The following is a 26633-nucleotide window of genomic DNA, read 5'->3' on the forward strand; positions in this document are numbered from 1 at the left end:
TCTAGTGTGCAATCTTTAGCAGGTGTCTGCTTGGTCAAATCTGTACTCCTAGCGCTCTTTGTCTTTTGAAGTAAAATCTTTTGAACAAGAGCTGACAGTTTTAGCTCCTGCACCACGTGTAAAGTGCTCTGATGAGGTCGGGAGGAAGTTTGCATTTAAATTTCACTGTCGCAAATGACTGCAAATGGTAGAAGCAGCATCAGACCTACAAAGGACTACAGAATTTTTAGACGACACAGCTAACAGTGTTCAGTGGGATGTGTCACCGAGTGATGAACAAATGTAATGCCGTCACCACGGGGTGCTGTGTTGGATGGGGTGCTGCTCTGTGTAGGCAAAAATGTCTTTTGCAGGATTTAGTCTCCGTGCTGCTTGCGTATGAGCATAATTCTGTGATTTATCCTTACTTCCAAGAAGCCCATTAATTCTTGATTTTAATCTACATTTGGCATCATAAGAATGCCTCAAAGGAGCTTAGGTGTAAATTCACAATAGCTGCAGTATCTCCAGGGTTTCCAGGTATCCCAGTGATCTGTTTATCTGGCTGCCTTGCTTTCCTTGCTTTTCTATTCCTGGAGCCGGGCTGCCGGAAATGATGCACACAGCTGAATGCAGTGTAGCCCTCGCTGTGCCAAGGCTTGTGCTTGGAAGAATGGGAGACTCTGTCCTATTAATTGGTATAAACAATCAAAGAGTATGGAGCAAAATAAATGCTGGCTAGCTAAAAAAATATACCCCCGACAAGAGGCAGGTAGTATTGAAACCACCCCAGCAGGAGCTTTGACATTGGGAAAGTCCTCGAAGGATTTTGCACTCAAATCTGGTGTGAGCTGCCATGCAGCGGGGTGGGGAGCTACAGGTGTGCACAGCTGCGTTGTGGTGCATAAACCCAAGCAGCTGATTTACGCAAGGTAACGAAAAGGGCCGGAATGACAGCATCCGCTTTTGCAGTCTGTGGAGCTGTATTTAGGGAGCTCGAAAACGATCAGTGTCACTCCTTCCAAACGCATGGAATTGAGGCGGGAATAGGGAAAGAACCACTCTGCAATGAGATTTGTCATTTATATCCTAGAACCATGACTGGTATTTCAGCCAGAAGGGAGCCTTTCTGCTAATACCGCTGTTCTTGGTGTTTTCTGGATAGGCCAAACGCCGTTCTCAGAGGAAGAATAGCAATGAGCAGAGGCCACGCTTTGCAGCACGCTTGCTATCCTGGCAGCAGAAGCTTGCAGTGGTGCATTATTAGTGGAAATTACCACTTTCACTGCAGGATTTCATCTGAGATCATTACAACCTTGTTTTTAGTTTTAGTAATTGGCTTAGGTCGCCCTTCTTGGGGGAGGGGAGGTTTTGAGGGTTTTGTTGGTTTTATTTTTTAACTTTTAATTTGAAACAGTTTTAGCGTTTGGATTGTTTGAAACAAAAACAAGAGAAGTCCCAACATGAAGAGAATATTTTTAAAGGTCTTTATGGCTCTAAGTTCCTAACGCAGTCCAGATGTCTCCTATCTCTGCTCTTTCTGTAGCGTTTTCTGGCTCGGTGTCATTGCGTGCTGAACTTGGTCCAAGCTGCGTGCCAAGTTCTGAAATAAAGTAAATCAGTGAATTGTTCTTGGACGTTTCTCCTTAATCCAAACCAACCCAAATCAAACTTTAGCTCTGACCTCAGGACTGCACATTCAAATATTTTCCTTTGCCTCCTCAGTTTCAAAGTAGCAAAAGCAGGAGATTACCACTTTGCAATATTTAAACAGACGGCTCGTGTGACATCCGTGCAGCTGAAGCAACTGCGTTACTTGGGACCCGGTGCCTCTTAAACACCAGTTGATGTTTGCCAGCGCTGTGATTCTTCGCTGTGATTCCCATTGTTGGGTCAGGATGCACTCGATGGCCACACTGGAAAAGCGTTTCTTCGGAGGCATGCATCATGTCAACAGATAGTAACCAAAGGAACTGTTTTGCAGTGCTCTTCCTTGTGAATGTCTTAGAAATTATTAATAGGAAAAGAAACATCAGAAGTGAGTTTTAAGATAACTGACTGCCATTTATCTTCCCTTATGCAAGCAAGCATCTCCGCTGTAATTAAGCACCCTGCTGAAGTTGGCCTGTCATGCACATAAGCTGAATTGGTCACTTATTGTTGTTCTAGTGATTACAAGGCAGCTTGTGCAGAGAGAAAGTAATGGGCAGTAATGTTATCTTTAACAGCGGTACAGTTGCTGGGCATGAGGAGATTAAACTATGTGACACATTTGTGGCAGAACATTGTCAAGTTTGAGATTTGCTAGTTTAATTCTTAGCAGGTTTGAGGTTTGCTACTTTAATTCTTAGCTTTTGTCTTCTGGTTGGCCAGGTTCAGGTCACTTAAACTAAATCATATCTGTTGCCCAACCCTTTGTTAAACCCAACTTCCACTGAAAGAAATGTGAAGCTTTCCTTTGACTTAGTATGCCTTGCAGTGGGTCCTCAAATGTGTGTGATCTACCAGGCCATCTGGTGCAGCAGATACCCTCAGCATGGGTGGTGCTCCCAGGCAGGATGCCATACTGGGGGTGTTCTTCCAGCATGCTCTATGTGGGCCTCCCTTGTTTCCTGCTCTCTGGTCTGTCCCATGCAGGATGCTTTAGGAAGCCTGTCCTGGGCAGAGCCTTCTCCTGCACACATATGTTGGAATCATCATAATTACTTTAATTACTTCTACCGGTACAAGCTTGCCCCCAGCCATTGGTGGATCAGAGCCTGTGGTGTGGGTGTAGAATACGTGTTCTTTGCCTTCCTGCTGCAGTTGTCCATCATATTTATGAAGGAAATAATAACATAAAGCTTTTCTGTAGAGTAGAATAAAGCTCTTTTTAACAAGGGAGTAGCAATGACTTCATTTGATAGAAATACAGTTAGGAATGTTTGCTTGCCTGATTGCATTGCATATTATCTGGGCTACTGTGATTACTTCCTTTGTTTTTATTAATCAGCTTTGTTCCCTCTGGTCTTCAAGCCTGTATGTGTCTTTCTGGCCAGATTCTGTATAAACATGAACTGGGCAAGTAACAGAACCTGCCTTGGGACCAGACGGCACAAAATTGACCCCTGAGGAGTAGCCTGGACGGCCACGTGCAGAGAAATAATCCATAATTTTTGTGATGAACTCTCTAATCTGAGGTAAATGTTCACCAGCGCTTTCGCTTGCTCTGTGGCAGTAATTGGACACGCAATTATGAAGTTATTATACAGCAGTGAATACCAGGGTTGGTAGTAAATGAGATCTTCATAGAGAAATGCCGTAGAAAAGACTAATTTCTGCCCTGGTATGTCTTGTAATTCTTTCATCATTTAGCAGAGTTTTTGTAGACAAATGACTTTATGTTTTCTGTGCACTGCCGTGTTTGGTGCTCGTCTCTTGTTGCTCAGGACTATTTTGCTTCCTCTCTGGGACATAAAGCATGGAGTGACCAGTCACTCTGAGTTTCCCTTGTTTGTGCACTGAGCAAAGGCTTTTCCCCCTGAGCACGGACCTCATCTGAACTCCATGTCAGGGCTTCTCTGCTCTGTTTATTGGCTCCTTGTGCAGGGGTTAGACCTGGTGTTTTGCAGAGTGACCTTTCTGTAAGGCTGGACCATGCAAGCTCACATGGTGCAGGACCAGAAAACTGATTCCATCCAGCCTTCTGCTGCTGGTAACTTCTTGTAGCAACCTCGTCTTAAACTCTGGGAGCTCATAATTGACTCTGCATAAGAGATGTCAAAGATATCAAGACAAATGTGAAGGTGGGTTTTGTGCTGTCTGGGGCTGGGCAGCAGTCTGCAGGAGCAGGAGGTGTGTGCCAGGCTCACCAGCAGTTTCTGTCCTTGCTTGGAGCTTCTCACTGCAGACAGCTGAGCAGAGATGCTGGGAGAAAGGCTTCAGCGGGTGCAACCTTTGTGTGTTTGCAGATAGATAAAAACTGCTTAGGACATCTTAAAGGCTTTGGAAAAGGGGTGGTTGGAGATAAAGCCCTGTCAAGGGACAACAATGAAAGAGCTGAGACTGAAAATGAAAGAGCTGCTGGGTGATAAGAGGAAGCTCCTGTGTTTTGAGAGCTGGACTTCAACTAGATAAAAATCTTAAAAGCCCTGTGCAGATCGGCAGAATAATGGACTCACGGAGGCTTTGCTTAATTTTCCTTCTGCCACCCAGGCTGTAGGAAGCAGTTTTTGAGCGTCCCTGGCAGTGAGATTTTTTGAATGTGGGAAACCTGATAGTGTGTCTGCTTAACTACCAGACGCTGGCCTGGTGCCCTTTCTGGTTTCCTTATGGAGTAAGTGCAGTGATGGGAAGAATGTGCTTCTTACACATGTAGTCATCTCGGTGATAGTAAACTGTAACAGATACCTTGCTTAGCCTACCTCTGCCGTGGTGCCTGGGGTACTGACACGGTAACGAGGATCTGCTCCAGGCTTTGAGTGCAAGACAGAAACCAAAAGGGAAATTAATGCTCTTTTATGTTTTCTTTCTGTGTGATTTTTTTTGGAGAAGTTGCAGATGTTTGAGCTAACCTTCCAGCCCCAAAGCACGTCAATCCAAACTACTACATTGACAGTTCTGCAGTGACTATATGCAATTTGCTTGTTTTGATTCAGCATAAATGAGTGAACGTCTTGCTTGTTGGTAAGACACCAACAAAAGGCCTCACTTTACGCTAACAGGCTCTAATGTGACCAGCTTGTCTGCAGAAGATAATGTGCTTGGATGTTTAAAAAACTGTGCTACCACTGTGTGAATGACTCGTAGTAGACAAAAAACCCAGCAATCTTGGAGGGTTTCACTTGCAGCTTTACTAATGCAATATTGTTTCAATATCATTTAGTGTGATTTTCAGGTCAAATAGGAAGGAATTTAAATAGTAGGAGTAAGGACAGCAACCCACTAGGAAGTCCCAGCCTGCGTATGTGACTGCTGGCGTATCAAATTGAATTTGTAAAGCCTGCCAAGCAAAAGCAAAATGTTTTGAGTTACAGAAATACAAAGTGAAAATAGGAAGGCGATGAGTTTACAAAGGAGACAAAGGCTCTTCTGAAATTATGAGAAATTGGTTTTATTTTGTTTGAATTTTAATGTTCATGTATATATTTTTTACTTCTTTTGGGGTGGGGGATACGTGTTTAGAGCATCTGCTCGCTGTATATGCGTGTTAAATTCAGCCTTGGCTTTCCAGCAGTCCCAAATGGAAATTAAACTGCAGGTATCAAGCGTTCTAAAAATGAGTTTAAGATCCCAAGGAACCAACAGCTGGGACACTTAGCACTTGTCAGAGCAGAATAGGGCATACTCTGAAATCTTGTTGGAAATGCAATGCTCTGCAGTGTGCAGAATCGGAGCCAAAGGAGCTTTCAAGCCAGGTAGGTATGCAGTTGGAAGTGGTTTGGCAAACATGCTTTTCTGTGTGGGTGATGTTCTGCCAGGAATTGGAAGCACCCTCTGGAAGTGCTGTTCCATCCCAGAAGGAGTCTGTTGGCCTGGAAGGGGTCAGTCTTCCAGCAGAACACCTCAAATGAGATAGTGCTCATCTAGAAGGAGAGCTTCACAAAAATTCTCTTTTCCTCACAACACACTCTTTGTGATTGGGCAGAAGTACCCATGTAATTGGGGGGGGGGGGGAAATTAAACTCTGTGTTCTCATCCAGAAACAAATCCAAATGTGTGGCAAAGCAAAACGTGGACAAATGGTGATGTCTAAGTTAAACATTATAACTGAGAGAATATTTAAAACAAAGAAACAAACGATATAAAGCTGTATGAACAGGGTGAGCCATTTGTCTTTCTTACAGACACCTTTGGTGATAAAGAGTTTTCAAGCTGAATTACCTTTTAGTTGTACAAAGATTTAAAAAGGAAAAAAAAAAAAAAGCTGATGAGATATTCTGAAAGCAAATTCCATCCTGGGAAGTGGGAAGGCTCAGGGAGTTTTCCTCAATTGTTCCAAATCTCCCCCCATGATCCTGAGGGGTTTTTTGAGAACTTAGGTTTCTAATACTTAGTGACAGGTTTATATCTTCAAATCCATGAGCAAACACCAAATGTTTAAGTACGTGCTGGTGGAAAATAAGGGTTGGTGTTTAACTGTAGTGTCTCACTCAGCCTTTTCTCTTTTCGGTTTCACTGACCAAAACATGTTAATAACAGCGTGTTTCTTCTGCTCTGCAGTGGTGAAGGTGTTCTGCGATGCTGTTTGTGTCTTACATGGCATTATTGTTTTCCCACTGTAAAGGTCAGAAAAGTAGGTCTGCCTCAGTCAGCATCTCCGTCCGACGGCTGCTAGCACACCTCAAGTTGTGTAACTTTCTTGTTGCTGCCTGTTCCTTGTTTCTTGATCTCTGGAGATCAGAGATGAATTTCAGAAAGCGGGTTCTTAGCTTACTTGATGAACACATTGCCACTAGCTTCCATATGGTACTAGGCAAGCGTTGCTTTCATTAACATCGCCATTGCCTGTTTCCTAAAGAGTTGTACTGCTAAGTCAGGGTTTCTGTCCTTCAAGGAATGAGTGAAAGCACCCCTCATAATGGCTAAGTGGAAATGAATAGCATCCAGCACTGAAGGGAGAGCAAGTGTTGCATGTCTACCTGAAATTGCCCAGCTAGGATCAACCACTGCAAGGGATGCAAGAGGCTGGAACTGTTCTTCGTCTGGTTGGAGAAGTTCTCTAACTCACAGGATAAACATCAAAGTCTATTTCAGTGAGTCAGATTTTAGTTCTGTTTGTCTGGATCTTTCAAACAGATGCAGAGGAATGATAAACATCAGGACTGGGGCTTTCTGAAAACGAAGCCGTTTTTTCTTTGGGAGGAGTTGTACTGCATGGGTAACTGGCTCTGCCCAGAACTGCAGGCACTCATTGGCACTGCATTATTTGAAGAATTGAGGGCATTCATTCTCTTTCACCCTGAACAGGGTTTTGCTGTACTTGTGGTCATCTTGAGCCATTCCATGTGCCTTTATTTGTGTTGTGTGTGTATGCTTCTCTGTTTTGCTCCATTAGGCCACTAGCGTTCTAATAAACAATATTAGCTTCATGTAGCTGTTAAATACACTGACCTTTAGTATTGGTTTGCACAAACTGTACACAATGCGGGTCCCACTGAAATATCAAGACTGATTTAAGCAAGTCTCTCTGCTGCAATCAAAATAGGACATTTTTATTACTGAACAGATGCTTCGTCAGCCCCATCTCTAGCATTTCCCAGAACTAGTTCTGTCTTTCCATCTTTTGATGCTTTGATGTGGTACCGTTTTCCTTTCAGCCTCCGTTTCCTCACCTGAAAAACAGAAATAAAAATTCTGCGTCCTCGGGAATAACCAGGTTAATGTTTGCTGAGTGCTTTGAAGCAGTATGGTCCCATGATACGCTGTACGGGGTCAACGTGACTATTGCTAAATCACACTCTAGTCAGAATTACAGTCATTAATAGCTCTGAGTCTGGGGAAAGAGTCACTGCAAATACTGTAACAGCTACTTTAACTGTTTCCTTTTGAGCAAACAAAACCTCTTGACGTTTCTGCTGAGCAAGTTGTAATGGCTTAACTTATTAAAATGCTGCAGAGCGTTTCTCTTTGCTGGCCACGGTGGCCTCTTTTCCTTTTCACTGAACCAACTGATTAGTGAAATTCCACCAAAAATGATGGCAGTTCTTCAGCTCAGTGGATTTGGAGAAGGTCTTTTATGCTGCTACTCAAGTTTTTGCCCTGAAAACATGCAAGCTGCAGTAATTCAACAACAGGAGAAAAGGGGAACCTAAATTCAGTGACGCACGTTTGGTAATTCCACTTCCCACTCTGACTGTCTTGGCTTTGGGTTTTCAGCACATTAATCAGCTTTACAGGGGGGAATGTCCTGTTTCCACAGGGTTTAACTCTGTAATTGCCAATGGCTTGGTGCTGCTGCACGTGGTATCCTTTAGGGATCAGGATGGGATGCTTCCAAGTGAGTGCTTCCCTGTGGGACCCAATGAGAGCTGAACTAAGGTCTCATGGTTCCACTCTGACTGATATGGCAGAAGTCGTATTTCTGGATTTTGGGTGTTTTGTGCTTCCTCTGGTATGTTCTGTGCCTCCTTGAGGTGAGAAGAATGAGAGAGACAGAGCAGAGCAACCTGGCAGCTCCTAGGTCCGAGTTCTTGGCTATAAACTGACTTAACATAAATTACTGGTATCTTGATTTTGCCATCTTTGAAATGGAGGCATTTTCTCCATGCTTAATTATTACGTACTATTAATTTAGTAATAGATAGCAGTGGAAAAGCAAAACAAAACCCCTCCCAAAACAAATAGAGGAAAATGAGGTTGGAGAGGCTATGAAGCTTCTTCAAACTGGTTCCAGGTTCCTCAGTCATCCTTTGCATTTGTTTTTGCAAAACAGAAAGTATTTCCATAGGGTGAATGAATGAAAACGAGATAAATAAAAGATACAGCTCTATAGAAGAGAACTGAGAATTTTGAGACAAAAGCTGTAGAAGTGTGGGATTGTGTTCTCAGCGGATGACTGAGAAAACCGTCAAGTGGTGACGAGCTGAAGGGTTGTTTGTTTGGTGAGCATATTTTGCAAGCGAGAGCTGCTGGGACAGGGGGAAGTGGGTTAGCCCTGCTGGCCAGTTCTCATTTTGTGGGGCCCCCGCTTTCTGTTCTGCAAGCTGCTGTGTGAGATTTGCAAGGTGAAAGGTTTGGTGGGCAGGAGAGCCAGGAAGCAGATTCAAACCGAGAGGAAATGCTGATCTCTTTTCCACAAGCTTCATCATCCCCAGGGTTGAGGCAACTCCACTTTGTTAGGCCTTTTCTCTCAGCTGGAAGCCCGGTAGTGCTCAGGACCATAATTAGGAGGACTTAATTAGGAGGACTTTTCTCACAAATTGGTTGGGACTACAGTGAGCTTGGAGATAGCAGGCTGAATTACATCCTTTTCATTCATTCTGCTAGGCAGTCAGAACCAGGCCCAAATACTTGGTTTCTAGGGTTAGCGCCACCTTCCATTCTCTCCTTTTCCACCCCATTGGGATGAATCTGAGACAACACTTGAATAGAAGCTGGCACAAACCTTGTCACTTAAGTTTTCTTGCAGAGCTGGGTGTTGTCACACTGTAAGGGCTGGTGGGCAGCAGTTCTGAGGGTGCAGCTTTATGTTCTGGGCCTCCATCCCTGCAGCTCGCTGCATTGCCACCTCTCTCTGCACACCTCACACAGCTGCTTAGTTGCATGAAGGACGTGGCTGATACGAGGGATCTTTATTACTTAGTGTACTATAGGGTTAATTCTTAGCCAGATCTGTTCTTGATTTAAACTGCAAAATGTAAGTCTCTCAAATTCCTTGGTGAGTGGGAAGGAGCTGAGGGTACTCAGCCCTTACAAGAAGCCCTCGGTGTTCTGCAGGATGAGACCACAAAGTGCTGTGGTGATTCGCATCATGTTCATATTTAGATCAGTCTGAGATATTTTGGATCGAAGTTTATTTGGGGAAAAGTGGGGGAGTTCCTGCTTTTCTGGTACAGGAAAAATTCATTTCTCAGAAATCCAGGCTGTGAAGGTTTTGTTTTAGCAGCATGTGTGTGATGGGTGTACCCAGAGAGGAAAGAAATGGTGTTTGTCTACGATGCAAGGCAGCAAATGACAGGACAAAGGTTAGGTGTGCGTTGAAAGGCTGGGCATCGATTTCCTAAAGAGGCTTTTTGAAGGCTTTCGCTACCTGGGAGCGTGAGATCTCAGTCTACACAGCAAGGCATGTTTTGATGGAAAAAAAGATCGCTGAAAAGGATGCGTCAGTCTCACTGCTGATCTCTTTTGCAGAGATGACAATACTGTCAGCTTCCTGATACTTTGCTGAAATGAAGTGTTGTGTTCAAGTCTGCCTCAGTGATTTTGCATGGACTTCACCCCATATTTAAGATAATTGCTGCAATACATTTCTTCCCGAGACTAAATTGATTTCTGAATGACATAATTATTTCTTCAATGCTTATCAGGCTGGTCTCTCCAGGCAGTCTGTTTAAAGATCAGATCCTGTATGCTTGTGGGGGCACTGCAGGAAGCTTTGTTGATGGACTGGTAGACTATTAACAAATCCAAGATGAGAAAACACCAGGCTTCTTCAAGTAGAGCCTGGTCGGAATTTGAGTGTCAGGTTTAACTCAGCTTTGAGTTCCCTCTATTCTTGAGAGCAGCGCGTGTTTAAGTGGAACCTTCAAGGTATTTAACATGCCTATAGCAGCACTGTCTGCAACATCTGTGTGTGTGCTTGTTCCATTCCAGGCATACTGAGCTGCCTTTGAAAAAAACAAAAGCAAGGGAGAAGCGAGAAGTGGATCTGTTGACAGCGATGACAGAGATCAAATTCCAAGCCAGGCCATGGGATTCCTGAGAAGGGGCTACTTAAACAGGACTCTCCTTTGATTAATTGGAGATAGGGTGACACCTTGGACGTCAGAACTGTATTTGAGTTTGGAATCAGACACAGAGGGTCAATGAGATGAGATGCTTAAGGGCTGAAAAGTGATCCCCACCTCTTCCCTCCCTCCCTCTTTCTGGCTGTTGCAGAGACCTGCAGGTCCTACTCCCGTGGCATCAGTTTGTGTTCAGTGCTAGTTCTGTTAATCATGGTTTTGTAAGTCTGCAGCAGAATCAGTTGCTTTTCCCCACTACGTGATGTTTTCAAGAATTGTCAGTCTGAAAGTCAAACTTCCTTGCAGCCTCTTTGGTGCAGGCTTTGCAAGCTTCCCCCTGTTGCCATAAAGATTGGCTTATTTTGCCCTAAACATGTTTCTCATGGAGAGCGATGTTTTTTTGGTGGTTAGTGACTGCTGCTTATCTGCCCCAGTAGCAGGTTCCTTTTTTTGAGTGGTGATTGCCAGTATTAAAGAGAAAAAAGGAAGGAAGGAAGGGAAGGTTGATGGAAATCAAGACTTACTGTGTTCATTGCTTTGTTAGTAGAAACTTCAGGGCAGTGCAAGAAAACAACCTGCAGTATAAATCTCAGAGTTTATTCTTGCTATCTCCTCTGGAAGAGTATTTGGTCTTTTCTTCTTGCCCTCGTTCTTTTCTTGAGATGTGGACTTTAGCCAGACTGTTGGTCCGACATGAAGAACTCGGGATGGTGTTCAGCTTACTTGACTTGAATAGTTGAAAGCGAGGCAACTAATTAAACTGGTCTGCTGAAGTGCTGTTGCTGTCAGCTGACTTCAGTGACTGCTAAAAGTAATTCATACTCCACAGATTTAATTGTTTTGTGTCCAAAGGGCAGTCAGCCATTTTGTAGGGACTGAAGTCAGTCTTCAATGCAATAATACTCTCAGGCAATACTGATTACAGAGACTGCCTTCCTATGTAAGGATTTGGGGTCTAGCTGGTGGGGTGCAGAAATTACTGCATATTCCCCAAGCTATTTTGGAGCAGTGTCTTATGAGCCTTGTGTTTTTGTTAATTGAAGAAATACAAGTCCAGTTCTACATTGAACTTAGTCAAAAGGCTGATGAGTGATTTAATGCGGGGAATGGTGCGGTTGGTGTCAGTAGATGATGGACTGCTCTCAATAAATTTGCCTGACTTTGCTTTTAAAGCAAGCGAATTAATTGAAGTGATCCTGGTGGATGACCTGCATTGAAAACTGGTGAAGATGAAAACTCTCTTTTGGAAAAAAGAGGCAAACAACACTTAGTTGTGGTCAGAAGGGCTCTGTGTGGTAGCGTACCCTCCACAGAAGAAATAAGCATGCAAAGACACATGCCAAAAAAAGCATAGTTTAGGAATTTGATTTATTACCTGATTCTAATGACCGAAGTTTGAACCCAACATGAAACCAAGAGGCTGCTTAAAATAATTACATATTTTAAATGGGGAGACATAAAAGGCAGCAGAAGTGAAACTTGTAGTTTACCTGTGTCCAAAGGCCATTTCAGCTCTCTGCATGCTGTAAGCGAAGCATCATGAAAGTTGCACAGGGTTCACCCAGTCATTGCCTGTCTTCAGGAGCACACTGCAAGACCCCAGACATTCACTAGCCAGCATAAAGCCTTCATTAAGGTAGGATTCAAAACTCAGGGATGACAGGATGAAGTCCTGAGCCTTATGTGGCATAGCCATCCTGCTGCTATCCTCCTACATGCAGTAGATGACCTAGGACCTTAGCAGCAGGCTGTATCTGTATGTATTGACTGTTGGAAGGGAAGAGATAATTAACTCCATCAACCCGTTTACAGTTGTTTTGAGCATTACAGGTTCAATTGATAATGCTGAGCAAAGTAAAGACAGTATTAAGTTGCCTGGATCATAGCTTTTGAGATTGGCCTTAGACTAAGCTTCAAGTGGCTGCTCTTTTTGTGGCTGGATCATTATATCTGGAAATGAGCAGTACTGCAGAGTTACCATGGAAGCTGTGCAGATGGGATTTGTAGCTCACAAGTTGCAGTGAGAGGGAGACAGGACTTTTAAAATAACCCCCTCTTTTTAGCTGTAAATGGCATATGTTGTTGTTTACATAAGTGATCTATGAATATAATAATTAATGTTTGTTCTGTACATCGGGCAGCCTCTTCTATGGTTAAAAATCTGAATATTTGTTAAACAGTTTTGAGGTTGTTGGGAAGATCTCAAAACTGGAATTGTTTCATAATCCCTCAGCCTCCCACAAATGGATTTGGCTGAGACTTCGGCAGTCTCTAGTGTGTTCTGTTTCTCAGATCTGGCAGCACTGTAGTGCTGTTGTTCAACTAATGCAACAATAGATTAATGTGAGGCAGACCTGCATGCTACAAATAACTAATTTAGTTGTCACTGAAGCCCTTGAGATTTCCATATGCATCTGAGACGTGGCTACTTGTCTTCGGTGCAGTGCTGTCAGTGGGAATGTTTCATTGGTTCATGTTTGAGCCCCGTCTTGGAGTGATTCTATTGTGCCCCATTGGCTGTGCAGATAAGGAGCATGAGGGTGTCCTCTCTCAGAAGCTTTGCAGTCAGTATAAGGGGTCACCTGCTCAGTTTAGCCAGGAGCCATAGGGAAATTTTTTTCCTAGCCCTCTGTGATGGATCAGGCCAATACAATGGCCTTGTGTAGTATTTTCATTGTTATTTTAACCTTGGTTCTTTTCCAGAGTGTGTTTTTTTTTTTTGATGCCATCAGATATAGCTTTTCTTTCAAGTTCGCTTCTAAACTGTGAGTGCTTGCCATTTGCTTGAGTCATTATATTTATGGTAAGTCATGAAAAAGCCGTGAGGATGGTAGTGGTGTTGGATGAGTGCCTGCCCTTTTCTTACCTTCATCTTGGAACAGCAATAGACCTTGGGTGGGCGTCTTCCCATTTTTAGGCGAGATATTGTGGTCATTACACAGTTTAGGTATCCAAGATGAAAATAACGTATTACCTAATATAGAACAGTCCAGGAAACAATATGATGCTGATGCTGCATTTTCTCAGTTGTGTTTTGAGGTCGGTTGTTTCCTTGTAGATGAATATGTGTCCTTGGATAAGGTTGTTTGTGCCACGTAAATAACCGAGCATTTCAACTTGTAGGATAATTCCCTGATCAGAACAGAAGATAGTCCCACTTGTTCCTATTTTAACAGGAAAAGCCACACTATCTTACGCTGCTCCAGGATACAGTTACAGACAGCAAACCAACCTTTGAAATAAAACAGAGCAACTTATTTCTTTATTTTTTTCTGATAACGAATAAACACAAGGTTGCTAAATCATTTTCAGGAGTAACCTATTCCGCTGTAGCATTGATTACTGAAAGGGTCTTATGTGACATCTCAGAATGTGATTCATCCATATTGACTCGCACGGTAACTTGGCAGGAGGCTGAGAAACAAACAAACAGCATTGCCCTACCCCTCCACCCCTGCAGTCCCAGATTTGTTCCTCTGCCATCCTAATCCTGACTTGTTGAAGCTGAGTGCTCACTCAGCACTGTGGTCTCCTCCAAAATGAGCAGTTGTACAAGCCATGCTTGGGCAGAGGGGGGTCTGTTCCCCAAGCCTTCAGCCTTGCTGGTTGCTTTAGACTCCAATTCATACTCCTCAGGCACTGAAGGGTCTATAACAGACACACATGTTCATTATTTTCTGTTTGATTTAATTTCAGATGAACCAGAAATTGGGAATGAATTCAATGAAAACCAATGCCGGGGGGTAGAGAAAGACTTGTTGAGATGCGTGAGGAAAAATAAATGTGTCAAAATCCTCAGCACATAAGAAGGATTAATCATAGTTCCTCCAAAAGAGGCAGTTCTCTGTTCACCTTTCTGCTGAATCGATTTGCAGTTAATCAGTTATCAGTTTTGCTCAAACACGAACCCTTTGGGTGGGTGTTTACTTTTGGGCACTTGCAGCAGATCCGTTGTGACACAAGTAACGTTCAGATGTCGTACGATAACGCGTTTCTGTTTGGCTGAGTGATACGTGAGGAATTTGCTTCGCAGCCTACCCTATGAGTAGTCTGAAGAAACGTTTATTTTCCCTACCTTCCTTTCTTTCCTTATAAAACACTATTAATCTTTAACACTTTGCACAATAGCTTATGAAAGTATTAATCATCGGATGCTGTCGCAGTGCCTTTTCGGGCTTGCCTTCTATGCAGTCGTCATTAAGTGAGTGTATGATGCCGTAGTGCTGGAGCTGAGCAGTGAGTGAGTGCAGTGTGAAACACGGGGAGCGGGCAGGGAGCCGGCCGAGCGGAGCGGCTGGCTCAGCAGGAAGTGGTTGATGAGTTACCAGCATTACGGGCTTAGGATGAAACTGGAGTTACGTCTTGAGCTCGCGAGTATGACAAAGAAAAGCCTTCACAGGTGGAACTGCAGCTTTATTGCTGTTTGCTTTACAGAGCTTGGCTTGTTCCTGTGTTCAGAAAACAGAGTCCTAGCCTGAATGTAATAATGTAGTCAGCTGTTCCTAAGTTGATTTCAGGGAGGAAAAGGCAATTAAGAAAAAACAACAACAACAACAAAGCAGCAATAAATAACAATTTGTATTAAAAACAGCTTCTTTTGGTCAACCTTGCCGTATTCATTTGAAACCTGCCATTTTTTTCCCAAATGAAAACTTCATGCTGGGAATAGAAATATAAAAACAAAATGATACGTTTTCATTCTACTGCCTGAACTCTTTCAGTAGCTGCTGGGAGCTGTGGGTGCTTCTCTGCACCATGCCCAGGTTATGCCACGGGAATTGTAATTCTGGCCTTAAAGAGAAGGATCTGCAGCTGAAGGAGGAAAAAGGACCTTACAAATGGAGTGAGATACTGAAAAGCAGCTTTTTGTACCTTGATTTTTATTGTCAGTTCCTTGTGGGCTTTGGTTTTTTTTAGGAATTTGGAGGAATCTTGCAGTGGAACTGATTTTAAATGGTTTTTCTTTCCAGAAAAGCTGGAAAATTATTATAGGAAATATCAGCATTTCCCTGTTTTCTTCTCCAGAAGTTCATAAGGGCAATGCTGGAGGCAGTGGCTGATTATACGGACATCAGATTGGATTCCTTATGTTCCCTCTGAGTAATGGAGGGCAGTTCCAGCAGCAGCTACTTAGAAAGATGACAATGTAGTTTGGTCAGGGTACTTTGCTGAGCCTGGGCTTTGATCCTCTTTCTTCTGAGGACATTTCTACATAGATAAGTTTCTGCAGGGTGACTGGTGCTGGAAAAGTACAGTTAAATAGCTGCATGATCTCATTCATGAACTATTAAGACGTTTATCAGAGAGAGAGCGAGAAAGCAACCCTTGAACCCAAATCTCTGCATTTTCACCTGGAAGTTCTGATTTTAAAGACGTGCGTGGATTGCCTCTGTACTTTTCATCAAGGTCTAGGAGAAGGAAGCCAAGATCATATTTGTTTTACAACAAAACGTTGCCCCCACACAGTCTATCTTTCATGGGTCTGAACATATGGAGGTCAGAAGGTGCCAAATCAGGACTATATGATGGATGTGGTAGGGCAGTCCGGATGGATTGGCAGTGTGCTCTGCAGTCTTCAAGCTGGTATGGGGCCTGGTGTTATCACATTGCAAGAGAAAGGTTTGTCTTCTGCTCTCACTTGGCACTGGAAGTTTGAGCCTTTAGTTTAGTCAGTATTGCAAAGTGGGATTATTTGTGTTAGCAGGAATACTGTTTGCACCTCTTAATTAAACATCCTTGGGTGAATTAGAATTCTTTTGAGTGAGAACAAGAACCAAGCAGGCACCATTAAACCAGAGCTGGGTTTGCATAGGAAGGAGAAAGGAAAATTTCAGGGAGGTACTGGCTCAAAACCCACAATCCAGTTTTAACTTGGAGATTCTTTTGCTAGTAAAACAGTCATCAAACTCCTGATCCAGATGGAGTCCTGACAGTAATTACTTGTACGTATGGTGCAGTCACTGCTACTACTTGCACAGCTATTCTTGAAGAGTTGGGTGGTTTTGTGTTAAATATCTGCTGCTCCCTCTGCTTTCTAGGCATAGCATAACAGTGTTTTGTGGGAGTATTGATCTCTACTGGCATTGATATCGCCTGTCTGGCTTCTAGCACAGCTCAGGATCCGGTGGAATTGGTTGTCGTTTTCTGTGACAGAATCACACATCTTGGATATTTTTTTTCCCCTTTTTTTAACAACTTTCTCTGTAACCACCCAGAATGCTTTAAAGGATCAGGGGTGCAAGTGGATTAATGGATTTCACAGCTGGAATACTGTTGTGTTCTCAAACTGTGCTCATCAGGTCACACTGATGTAGGATTTATTCTCTCCAGGAATGCACACAGACACCACTTGATTAGTGATTTCTGAATCTCTGCTGTTCTATTGCCTGGTGAAGGCCTGAACCAGTAAGTGAGTGGGCGCAGTGTCTGGAAGCTGGGTGCTGCAGGGCCCCATTGTGTATCTGTCCCCCAGTGTATATGCTGTGTAAAACAAAATGCCACGTAACTGTGGTTCCACAGCAACTATCAGTGTGCTTGTTGGAGGACTTGGATCAGAGACCAAAGAGCAAAATACCACTGATCCTTGGAAACAAGACTTGGTCCTGCCTTGACTGAAGGCCATGAGCTGTACTGCTATTTTGTTGGGTCTTGGGTGGTGAAATAGGGTGGTGACATCACCATGATGCCTTTTACCTGCTCGTATCTGCTGCTCAAGTTCACCTTTGGAACCAGGCTTCCAGTCTGAGTTTTGCTGTGACAACCAGGGTACAATCAGCCCTTGTTAATCTCTGCTCAGAAGCAATGCCGGATGGCTCTTTTATGTCAAAAGTGATGGTTTAAGAGCCTCTCTTTTTTTCAAGTGGGGCACAACAAAGTTCATAAGTAGTTCAGCGGCTGCAGGGGCCAGAGGAAGAGCCTACATGGGCCAGGGGAAGAGCCTACGTGACAAGAGTTTCAGGTGCCCTCTCAGTCCAGTGTTGCCGGTGGAGCCTGTCCCATGGAGAGAATACCAGCATTTTGCCCTGGGCTGCATTGGTGAACACTGGGGCCAAGAGCTTACAGAGCTCTGGGACTGTGCCTATAAGGTGGGGAGGGAGCAGTGTAAGCCAAAGAATGTGGATGGAAAACCACAGCTAGGAGAAGCATTCTATCTTACTATCGGATAAGGAAAGTACCAGTCTCTCATCTATGCGGTGGAGAGGTTATTGCTTTAAATCCAAACACTAAAACGAGTTTATAGAGTTACGTGCCAGCAGAAATTGAAACAGTGATTTGCTGCTGGTGTGGTATTTGCAGCTAATTGAATTGTGGAGACAAAGAAATGAGTAGCTCAGTTTGACTTCTTGGCACTCCAGAATTTTTACCCTGGTTAGTAATTTTGAAGACTTGCTTGCAAACAGTGGTTCGATGGGGCACACTCACAGAACTGTGTGGGTAGCGATGTCAAAAAACATTTACCAGCTGCATGTTACCCAAAAGCCTGAATCTTCTGCCTCAGAAACGTTGGGTGAATGGGAATGAGAGCTGAAGTGATCGGTGTGCTTCGTAAGAATGCCAGTGTGGAGTGGCTGAAGGAGATCCTAATTAGATTTCTTGCTAACAGAAAGCTAATGATAGAAATCTCAATGATTGGATGTATTTTTAATAGTTCTCTGTATCTTGACCAGTACATTATATTCAATGAAAGGTGCATTTGAAATGATTTGGCTTGCTGTTATGTTCTATAAATTAGAGTAAGCACAGTAGCAGCTAGCTAACACAAATAAAATAGATAACATGGTAATACTGGCTAATGGGAAGCATTGCCAGCAGGAAAAACACAAGGAAAAAGGAAAAACGTAGAAGTAAATATCTTTAAAGTTGTACTAAGAGCTGCTATCTGCTGCCCTTATTGACTGCTTTGCTTTTCCCCCTATTTGTAGGTGTCTTACCTCAAAGGTAACTTGTTTCATGCTCATCCAACATTAATGGTATTCATTTTTAATGAATTTAACAGTAGCATTGTCCATCTGTCAGTGCAAACCTAATCTGTTAAACAGATAAAATCTACATGTCTGTGAGTTCATTGAGGGTCGAGGGGTAGCAGTTGTGTAGATGCATTCAGGGTGCTCTGTTTAATAATGTAAAGGTTTCCATACAAACAGACAAGGGAAGAGACTTTTGAAGCCAAATGTGCCTCAATATGCTAATATAAAATGGCAGATAAAGTGTCCAAGGTCATGGTTTGAACATCCCTAAAGCTGGTTAATCTTCTTGGCCAAAATCTGAGGTTGGTCTCTACAAACACCTGTTTTTTCAGCAGCCTTCTGCCCTTTGGAGATGCTTGTGAAGAACGCTACAGAGTGCTCAGTGTTTCTTCTATGTGGCTTCTAGTTCAGAATCTGTGTTTGGAAACCCCATCTACTCCATCCTCCTTCCCTTCCCCCCCCTGGTTTGGATCACAAAAGACATTTTGAATGGAAACAATTGCTGGATGTGCTTTTATTTTGCGCTGTTTGAAGGTGGCTGGCTGCTTGTGAGCAGGGAAGCGTGTGTGTGGATCTGCGAGAGCACTCAGCTTCTGTGGATATATAACTTGTGCTGCTGAAGGCTGAGAGCTGCTCTCTGTTAAAACAGTTTGAAGGAAGACAAGCATTTAAAAACTATTCCAGTTTCCTTTTGGGATGCTAAAACGTGCTTCTGAGCACCAGTTTAATATAACAGTGTGCTTTTGGTTTGGACAGAGATAAGCATCAGCAGCATGAGGAGAGCTGTTTCCTTTTGCTACACTTGAACCTGTCCTTATGAAATGCCAGCCAGCCTGCTGCTGTGCACACAGGTGCTGGTGGGGCTGTGTCTACAAATGGGCAGGGATTATATTCTACAGGAGCTCTAACTTGCACAAGAACCTACTCCAGCAGCCACTGAAGTGGGGCCTTGCATCTCGCTGTGCTGTTGGAGGTTTGAACTGTGCTGACTGATCCAGAGAGCCTTGGGCAGAGTTTTCACTTGCTTGTGTAGCACAGGTCCTGTGCTCTCGGCTTTTGCTGCGTTTAGGAAGGATGAAACACATCATTGCTACTTGAAATTCTTTCACAGCCAGGCCTGGCCATAGAGAAAAACAGAAAAACAGCTGCTTTCCCATGTGGCTTCCACAGCCTCCTCACAAAGATCATTTTGCGTGAACTCTGGGCTCTAGTTGTGGCTTTGACTTGCTCTTCATCATTGGCCCAAGCAGAGCTTATCAGAGCTGTGAGCAGGTTACTGGTGCTGAGTGGTGTGGGATGCCCTGGTGCTCATTTCCTGCCTGTGCTTCTGCATGGAGCTGGGCTTATTGCATTTGCATTTATTCCCAGTTTTTAAACTGGAACTCATTAAAAGAAGAAAGACAAAATGGAGGGAGAGGGGAGTTGGTAGGATTGGGATTATTCCGTGTTTTGGGAAGTGTGGAAGTGAAGCTGAAATTACTCATTGGAATTACTGCACTGGATCAGTCAGTTTGAGGAGGGATGAAAACTTTAGTGAACTTCACAGATGCCATCAAAGTTGGTTTTAAATATGAAAAGTATGGAACAAATCTTGCCCCAAAGTGCTTGTTTTAATTTGGGTCAGAGTAGCTGAGTAATTAGTTGAAACCAGTGTCCATAATGCTGCCATTGGCTAACCAGCTCAGTATGCCTCATGAAGACAAATCAGTGCCTGAAAGTTGTAAAAGAATACTAGACTATAAATAGAGATAGGTCCTCTCTAGTGTAAATATGTGCAAAGAAATGAGTTTAAAGCAGAATAAATCTTTTGAAGAGTACACACGCCAGTCTATCAGTTCTGTTCCTCCCAAGCAGAGGACATTGCAGTAGGAGCTGGGTGCTGCTGAGCTGGTACAGAGCTGGTTTATGGTAGTGCTGGTAGAAGCCAATTAGTTGTCCCTTTAAGTGCGGGCTGGAGCTCTTTGTGCACCCTGTCCAGTCATTCCTGCCTTCACCCCTCCTTAGCTTGGGTGGTCCAGCTGTTTGCAGGCAGCCTGGCGAGTGAGATCAAGAAATTCATCAGAGCTGAAAAAAAAAAAAAAGAAAAAAAGAGGGAGATTATTTTTGGCCTGGATCAGTTCCCTGATCCCATTTACCTTCCAGGCCTGTGAAGGATTGAACTAACCCAGCTGAGCGGGTTGTGGTAAGTCTGAAATGGGATGGAGGAGGAGAGAAGGCGTTAGGTTATGACTCTGCCTTGGAGAACCAGCCCATTTTCACTGGTTGTAGGTTAAATAAAGAACTTCAAGGTTGGCTTCTCAGCCAGGGGTTTATTTTATGCTGTGCTGGCTCATGTAATCCAGAGAAGCAGCTCTATCACATTCATTTTCCAAGCACCAAATTCTCTTTCAAAATAAAACTCATTTAATCATCCTGGTGAATTTCAGCCCTAAGCCCTTCAGCAGGGATGAGGCTTTGATTACCCTCACATTCATCCTGTTCTGGCAGCATTATTACAAATTCAACCTTAGGAACTTCGGTGTATGTATATCTTCTTGCCACGCTGTTCCCGTAAAGATTACAGATTAACTAGAGTGCTGTGATAACTGCAATTTTATTTTATTATTGGGGATTTTTAGAATGAAAACTTGATTCTCCCTTAAAAAAAAAAAGAAAAGAAAAGAAAAAGATCAAATCTAACAAAAGGAAGAGGGGTTTCTGCTCCTTGCTCTGTGATTTATACCACCCATTGCCAGCGGGGCATACATAGGAAGGAATGGGGTGGTACTGGCAGGTTACCTACAAGGGTGCTGCAGGGAGGCATGCCTCTTCCATTGCATGCTGACATTCCAGGTATGTTAAAATGTACGTCTCCTCCCAGCACCCTGCTGCTGGGAAAGGTGTGGTGCAATCTTGAGTGTATGTGAGAAGGATTTTGTTTTCTTTTTTCTTTTTTTTTTTTCCCTTTGTCAGGTAATATACTAATTCTGGAGGCAACACTGCAATTATAGAAGATTAACTTTGTGATGTCAGTTTGGCTTCCTGGGTTGCCATTTCGCCAAGTCTTGAGTTATGAAAATAAAATGCAAAGGCAGGTCAGTGACCTTGTATCCTAGGGAAACTCTCCCTACCTAAAGCTGAGCTCGTATCAGGCCAAGAACTCAGGGGTGCAGAGGCGAAATTAAGATGTCCTTACCAAGTATATTGCCAGGCCCTGCTAACCAGTTCTACTTCTTTTTCAAAAGAAATGGCACTTTTTCAAATGGCGCTTCCAGTTCTATTACAGAGCCAGGAGCCATTGCTTTTATCAGGAAGAATTGCTTTCTACCATGCATCGTTTGGAAATGAATTGCTTGTCATCACAGATTCCACTGCGACTACCTCCACTGAGACCAGCAAACCTTCACTGATATGCAGGTCTCACACAGGCAAGATGATATTTGAGCTCACTCTCTTGCTAATGTAGATATAGTGTTACATGTCTAAGCCTAAGGTCATGTTCTACACAAGGGTATGCAAAGTTATACTCTAAGCAGGTAAAGGGTTGGCCAGTAAGCGCATGTTGAGAAGGAAAATGTCATTGTTCTGCCTTGTCCTATCACTATCAAGCCATGTAAAAAGTTGGTCTCGATCCTGATTATAAGCTCCCTTTTAATGCTGGAAGGCCACAAGGAGGTTTTCCCAGAGCCTTTTCCCAGATGAACAAGCTCAGCTCCCTCAGCCTTTTTTCATTACAGAGGTGCTCCAGCTCTCTGATAATCCTGGCCTCCTCTGGACCTCCTCCACCATCTGCATCCTTCCTGTGCTTTGGGGTGCAAACTTAGATGCAGGAGGAGAGCCTGTGAGCGTGATGCTTCTCATAGCAGAAGCAAGAAGGCCTCATCTGGAGTCTCCCGTAGGCTAGGAGGCCTATAGGAGACCCTGATCACAGGGTGACCTTTATCACTCCACACAAAAAGAGAACGCATGATAGATCTCAGTCCTTCGTCCAGTGTCTGTGATGAAACAGTGTTGTGAAGCCGAGTCCTTGATGAAATGATTTTACTTATTTTCTATAAGTACTTTGCTCAGGCTTGCTTGGTGGCTGTAAGAGGCCTCACACTGGAACACTGCTGGAGAGGCAGCTCGATTTATCTGGCTTTACTCATCTTGTCTTTCACTGAGCTGAGAAACTGGCATCTGTATTTTTGCTTTTGGTGCCAGCATCAGCTGCCAGGAACTGCTGCTTCACTGGGCAAGGCCCTCCGATGAGTGGAAAACCAAAGGAGCAGAGAAAAGCTGTTAATTGCTGCAGATAGACAAATCAGCTTCTGAAGGACCACCCATAGCCTAAGCACACCAGTAAAGATAAACTTGGGCGGGGAGTATTTTATGGTGTCTTTGACCTTATCTGGGCAAGTGAATAAACTTCTCAGGCTTCTTTGACACAGTGCTGCGTATGTCTGATTCCTCCCTTGGGAACTGTGGGGAATCTTTTCATTGAAATACGAGCAGAACATTTGTTTTCCATTTTTCCAGTATCTGCTACCCTCTAGAAGTGTTCATTGTCTTAGAGTTATGGAATATCCCGAGTTGGAAGGGACCCATAAGGATCGAGTCTTTTCAATACTGAATGAAGTTTTCAAGTGCCTTGCTTCTTTCTCTCAAAGAGAAACGATGTGAATGCTGCAATGTGGTGTGGCGTTCTGTCATTCTTGTAAAATGGATTTTGATAAAAGTCTGGGCTGATGAAGGTCACAAGCTGCGTAACTGATCTGCCAGCAAACTCATGTACCGGGACTATGAAACTCCTCCATCAGTTACATTCCAAATACCACTCTGCATCACTGTCTTTGTTTCAGCAGTGACTTCAGCTTCAAAAGTAAATCAGTTTAATGATGATTTTACTTCTGGGTTACCCATTGAAAAGAAAATATCTTGGAAAACTTTGAGGGAGAGTCAGTGTTCTCTGCCTTTGTGGTATGAACTACTCAATGACTGAATACGTTGTCCTTTCTCTACAGGATGCCCTTGGAAGTGTTGCAGGGTCCTGGCTTGTTTTTTCTCAATCATTGCTGTATTTCTCCTGTAGCTTATTATTAGGCCTGCCAGCTCCTTGACGTGTGGTCTCTGTTCAGACAGCTGTGTTTAATGGAGAGCGTTTACTGAGAGTGACAGCATGGCGTGAATAAGTCGCTGGAGCTGGAGGGGAAAATAAATAATAATAATAATAAAATGCTTTTGCCAGAACTGTCAACCCTTTGGAGCAGATTGCCATTCTCATATAGGCCGTGAGTTCAGCACCCAACCAATTGCAGAGCAGCAAGCGAAGAGTAAAGAATGTGGAAGCGAGTGAACAGAAATACCCTTTGATTGCTAGAGACATCATTTGTTCAAGTTAATCGGGAGATTTGATGGTAGAATACATCATCATGTAAGTTCTACCTTGTAACATACACTTGTTCCCCCAAATGTCTGTACCACTTCCTCTAAATTTATTGGGGTCACTGTGTTGATTCTGGATGAAGTATGTGAGAAATAAGGTTAGGAAGAGTCAGTATTTTACTCACACTTGGGGTGTGTGGCCTCTGTTATGACATGTGTTACTGGTACAGATGGGTGGGGATGTTATCATCATTTTACTATTTGACATATAAATAGTAATTACAAGTAGAAGTTGAACAAATAATCACTTCTAATAGTATTGTCAGAGTGGAAGGATAAAAATTACGCTGAAGATCTCTCTTCTACCAGAATCCTCTGTGTGTGTGTATGTCTATATGCATGAACACTTGGGCTGTATAAGTAGGAGAGAAAATCGCTTGCTGAGATCTAATCTCGTGTTCTTGGTGTAAATATTCTTGTAGTCTGGTTTCCCTCATTGTTTTGCTAACAGCTGCCATCTTCTGCAGAGGGAGCACTGGGGCATGAAAAGAGGAGGGAGGAGAGGGAATCTCCCATGCTATGTGCAAATGTATCTAATCGTTTACATTCATGTTTAGTTTGATTGTGAGTGCAAATCCTGTAATGCCGCACATCTGCTTTGGGCACTTTCATCCAAGGTTGTGACAAAACTTTAATGAATAGCTCCATTCACAGTTTAGATTTAATTGCCTGGCTTAATTGAGGGGAAACCGATACACTGAAAGATAAGCTCTTAAAGTGGCTGGTTGGTTGGGTGCCTCAAGTTTTGGGTGACTGGGTTAAGATAACCAGTGAGCCTTATTCAGACGGGCTGTGTTTCTGCTGCTAAACTGCAGGCATCTGGATCCTGTATGGCTGCTACTGTAGGCTGCAGTGAGCACAGATGTCACCAAGAATTAATGGGAAATTCCAGAAGTGTTTGATTGTAAGAAACTTGGTCATATCTCAAATATTTGGAAGATCAGAGAGCGGAACACAGCTTTGTGCATGCAATACAAATGAGCCTTTCTGCTTTCTGTTGGAGTTGTTATTATTTGTTTGAAAGGATTGAATGAACAAAGTAACTAGCTGTTTACCCTGAGTATTCTAGCTTCTTCATGTGCATACGTGTTATACTTCTTCTCTTTCTTTTTCTTCTCTCTCGTTTTCTTCTTGTCTTCTCTTTTGTTTTCCTCTCTTTCGTTCTTCTCTTTCTTTAGAAGCTATTTTCTAATGGAAGTTAATTCTAAAAGTTGAGGTTTTGGTTAATCGCAGGCCTAGGAAGCTGATGTCCTGAGATGTCTAATATCTCTTCGTCACACTTGTTACTCTTTTGATTGTTCTTCGTCCACATCCTGCGTTCCTGCTGAGATTTTTAACATATGGAATTTGAACCTGTTTATCTCTCACACAGAAAAGTTAGTTACATTTTGCTAGAGGCTGACAGCAAGGGCGACAACAAAAATAATCTCCAATCAACAACTTCTGTGACGAGTGGAACAGGAAGCAACACCCATGCTGTGCATTTACTGACTAGCCCTCAAATTAGAGACGCAGCCGTTTCCCATCAGCGATTGATTTTGCTTCGAGGCAGTGGCTGTGTGTGTGCGGGAATCCTCCCGTGTGTCCCTGCCTGTGGTGCGGGTCTCTCTTCAGTTGTTTGCAAGGCAGCGCTGGCCTTCGGATAATTGATGCTGAACTCTTAGGATGGCCACATTTTGTGATAGAAGCAACCCAAAAATGTCGAGCTGGACCCAAATGTATATCACCAGTGTGTTGGGCCTGAACTTTTGCAGGAAGTGGGTTCTATCTCACAGTGGGTGGATGGGATGTGGGACATGGTCAGACCTCCAGGCTTGGCTCTGCTCATTCTGCCCTGCCTGCTCTCCTTTGGTGGACAGGAGTAGTTCTTCACAAGCTTTGCTTTGGGTTTCCATTTATTTATTTAATCTATCTTTGCTGTAGTGCTCCTACCTCTGGGTACTTTGTACTTTTTAAAACCGAGGCAAACACACCTTGTTAACTACAGTAGATAAAGCAACTGTGTAAATACACAGTGGCCACACTTTTGAGGCCCTTTATTGGAACAGCCACATTTACGAACGATGCCTGTGTTCCTCAGCAACCAGCTGGGGATGTCTGTCTGTGGGTCTGCTTGTGGGCTGCCTTCTGCCCCTCTGATTCTACTTTCTGGCAATGAGTGGAGGAGGGCAAGGCCTCTGCTTTTTAGGTTTTTTTGTTTGCTTGTTTGTTTTGTTTGTTTTTTAAATTGATTCTCTATTTCCATAGTGTGCCCGGGACAGGCTGATGTTGGCTGGTCTTTGTACGCCTGAGCTGAGTGGTGGGAAGTGCTCATCCTCATATGGTACAGAATGGAATCCAGCAGCTGAGGTGTGCATAGAGCTGATCAGATTGGGTTTCTTGCTGGACCTCACCAGTTCCGCTTTTTGGACTCATTTTCTTCATAGAGAAGTAGAGCTCTTAAGAAGCTGGAGTCCTGGATGTGAGTCCTGGAGGCTCTGCTGTGAGGATTTGCATTAATGCAAGAAGCTTTTTCTGATGTGTCCTTTTCCTTGAACTAAAATCAGTGTTTATGACTTAGGGTAATTTTCCTAAGTAACTCATCAGGGTGTGACAGCAGTGTTCCTATGAACTTCCCTGATGTGATGTACTGAAGCCCTGCCTCCATCTTGACCAGCCAGCCACCGGTCTAAGTGCAATACATCAAGGTGGCTGACTTAAGTCCAGTCAGAGCGATACTTAGCATTTCTGGGCAGTGTGTAGGATAGAGATCACCTTTATTGCCCACTGGCTTCTGGGAGCAGCAGTGGGCTGTGCTATGTGCTCCTGTGGGGCAGCAGGGACGTCCTGATGTCTGAGTGCTGTGTGGCAGCTGCTCATG

The 26633-nt window shown here is 43.5% G+C and overlaps 1 protein-coding gene and 1 long non-coding RNA gene across 3 annotated transcripts in view; one reads left to right on the plus strand and one right to left on the minus strand.

The window, feature by feature from the left end:
• The window catches only part of CMIP (c-Maf inducing protein), a 116333-nt gene that overhangs the window by 16006 nt on the left and 73694 nt on the right, over positions 1 to 26633 (plus strand). The window lies entirely within an intron of this gene.
• Positions 7152 to 11066, minus strand: LOC146760581 (uncharacterized). Its single transcript, XR_014947814.1, has 2 exons — positions 10928 to 11066; positions 7152 to 7292 (listed from the first exon to the last, which is right to left on the minus strand). It is a non-coding gene; the product is annotated as an uncharacterized LOC146760581 (long non-coding RNA).

The sequence above is a fragment of the Coturnix japonica genome, chromosome 6 (assembly GCF_054131305.1).
Source record: "Coturnix japonica strain WE chromosome 6, WE-NBRP24, whole genome shotgun sequence".
Classification (NCBI taxonomy): domain Eukaryota; kingdom Metazoa; phylum Chordata; class Aves; order Galliformes; family Phasianidae; genus Coturnix; species Coturnix japonica.